Raw genomic sequence first — 2,926 nt, forward strand, 5'->3', positions numbered from 1 at the left:
TCGGTTCCTGTCTGGCCCCGTGTGCGTCCACTGGGTCCCAGCAGGAAGCAGACGCGCGTCGAACTGAGTGACCGAGGACGATTTGCAGAGCTGTGGGCAGGGCTTGGGAGGCCACCAGGGCAGGGGGCGGAAACCCAGGTTGTCACAGCTCCAAAGCCAGGAGGGACTCGGGGAGGGGGGGCAGCAGGAAGGTGGGCCCTCAACACCCACCGTGGTCTGTTTTCGGCAGGGGGTGAGGCTGGGGCCCTGGGGTCAGAGGGAGCGGGGCCCGAGGCTTGCATTTGAGCTGTGGCCTTGGGCTCACCCACCCCCAGCCTGCTCCCTCCTCTCTGCCTTGGGGAAAACCACCAGACCTCTTGCTCGGTTGGACGAGACGAGGCATGTGACGCCTTCGGATGGAGCCCGACACACCAGAAAGTGCCGGAAAGTGGGCGGCCGTCTCAGCCAGGGCCCCGTGCAGAGCCCCAGACCGGCCACAGGCAGCGCGTGGCGGCCAGGGGAGGCTGCTGGACAGGTCACCCTTCCTGAGGTGACTCCGAGGCATTGATCCGGACCCACGAGTCCGCAAGGGAGGCTGGGGTGTATGCATGGAAGTCCCTTCCCGTAGAAGCTTCCAGAACGGTGAGGGGAGGAAGGAGTCTCCTCTCCGTGTCCTGCTCTGAAAGCCCGGGACCCCACGGAGGACCTTCGGAAACCCTTCGCCAGCTCTCGCTGTCCCTTGGCGGCCACACCGAAAGGGAACCTCCCAGCAGAAGCAGTCCCAGGTGGACACAGGGCCACCAGAGGGAGCGTGAGCCCCATGCGTGCAGAGCCTGGGCCGGACGCAGACACACGCAGAGGGAGCACAGTGGTGACGGGAGCGACCCACTCGAGGCTGACCGGAGACCAAACAGAAACAAGGGCCACAGCACAGCCCGGGCATCTGAGCGCACAGGCGGCCGAGCGGGTCCCGTGTCCCCACGCCCCCGAGGCGCTCCACAGGCCAGGGCACACCCTCTCCCCTCGGTCCCCGAGAAGCTGGCGCATGGAAGTCGCTGAGCTAACCAAGCCCAAAGAGGGGAGAGACACAGCTGCCCACAGCCAGACGCCCAGAGGGAAAAGGAAGCCAAAAGCAACGAAGAGAAGAAAAGCCGAGAGAGCCGGCAGGACGGGAGGGAAGCACGGGCGGGGGACGCCCCCTCCGCTTCCCCGGTGGCACTGCGGACACAGGCGGCCCGAATGTTCTAGTAAAAACAGCGTCACGTCGGGCTGGATGCTAACGCTGTGTGTGACGCACGGTACGTGAAACACAAAGGTTCGGACGGGGAGCGGAGGGGCGGGGAAAAGGGGACCCCAGACGACCGCTCGCCAGAGAGAGCTGCAGAGGTGACTCCGGAGCCCCACGAAGCAGACCCCACGGCAGAGGCGGGCCCGGAAACACGAGGATCACGCATACGGCAAAAAGTTGACCTCATCGAGAAGCTGGGCCGGTTCTCGACGTGTAGGAACTCAAAACTGAGAGCTCCCCAAGGCGAGAGACGAATCCGCCAGCAGGTAGAAGATGCCGACGTGCCCTTCCTGTAACTGACAGATCAAGCGCACCGAAAAATCGAGAGGGGCTCGGGAGGTCCGAATAACCCAATTAACACCCGTGATCTCGCGGACGGTTAAAACAGACACCCCAAAACCTCAGCAGACACATTCTTTTCCAGCACAAAGGGAATGTTTTTCAAAACAGATGACATACCGGGATGAAAACAAGTCTGAACGAATACAAAACCTTTAGAAACAACCAGACCACATCCTCTGAACACAAAGCAATTAAGTTGGCAATCAGCGACAAAAAAAAAAAAAGACAGAGAAAACTACGCTGGGAAATCAAGAAAAAAACTATTCTAACTAACTCATAGTTCAAAGAAAGTATCAAGCTAGAAATTAGAATACATTGGGTACTGAAAGGTAATAAAAATACTGCATGTCAAAGCTCGAGAAAGGCAGCTAAAACAGTCATTCCAAAGAGATTAACGGTTATTTCAGAAAAGCTGGAAATGCGTGCGCTAAGCACCCATCTGAAATATTAGCAAAAGAACAGACTGAAACAAAGTAGCTCAAGTTATAGAACGAGTAAAATAGAAACACGTTGACCAGAAGCCCCTGGAAAAGCCAAAACCGGTTCCTAGGGACAAAAAGGATCATACAGACTAATCTTCGTGCACATCGATCGAGAATAAAAGGAACGAATAAAGAATATTGGGAATGAAAACGTGATCACGCACGCGACCACGATTAAACAGCGCAGAGGACGTCGTATCGACAAGCGGAAGCTTCACGCCAAGATTTCTGAAAGCCTAGACACGACTGACGAATTCCTAGATTAAAAACTACTTTCCAAAACGGACTCCGTAATACACGGGAAACCCAAACAGTCTCGTAAGCATCGAAGGAACTAGATCCGTAATTTAACAGCTTCCCCCGAACAAACGCGGGGCGCAGACGGTGTCACCCAGAACCTGGATGGGGTTTCGTGTGGCACGTCTGGTTCTGAATCAGGTACTCCCAGTCCATCCGAGGCAGAGGGATGGAGGGCAGGCACGCAGGGGATTCCGCTCACCCCGACCCCGCTCTCCCCCAGAGGTGAGCCTGGCTTCGCGGGCTGGCTTTGTCATCTCAGGGTGGAGGAAGGACCCCGCCCACTCGCCCACTCAGGGGCGTCGGGGACTAAGTGAGGGGTGGGGGAGGGGCGCCACTGTGGTCGGAGTGTGTGGCTGCAGCTCGGGGATCCTGGACTGCCAGGTGAGTGGGCATCGTCCAGGAGGGGAGCCTGGAAGCCTTTCGAGCAGGTGGCTGTGTCTCGCAGCAATGGGCTGAGCAGGAGGTGCTAGGGGTGGCAGGCAGCAGGCGGCAGAGGCCATAATCCAGGTGGGGGGGAGATGGTGAAGGCCAGGGC

The sequence above is a fragment of the Pteropus vampyrus genome, unplaced genomic scaffold (assembly GCF_000151845.1).
Source record: "Pteropus vampyrus isolate Shadow unplaced genomic scaffold, Pvam_2.0 Scaffold158, whole genome shotgun sequence".
NCBI classification, from domain to species: domain Eukaryota; kingdom Metazoa; phylum Chordata; class Mammalia; order Chiroptera; family Pteropodidae; genus Pteropus; species Pteropus vampyrus.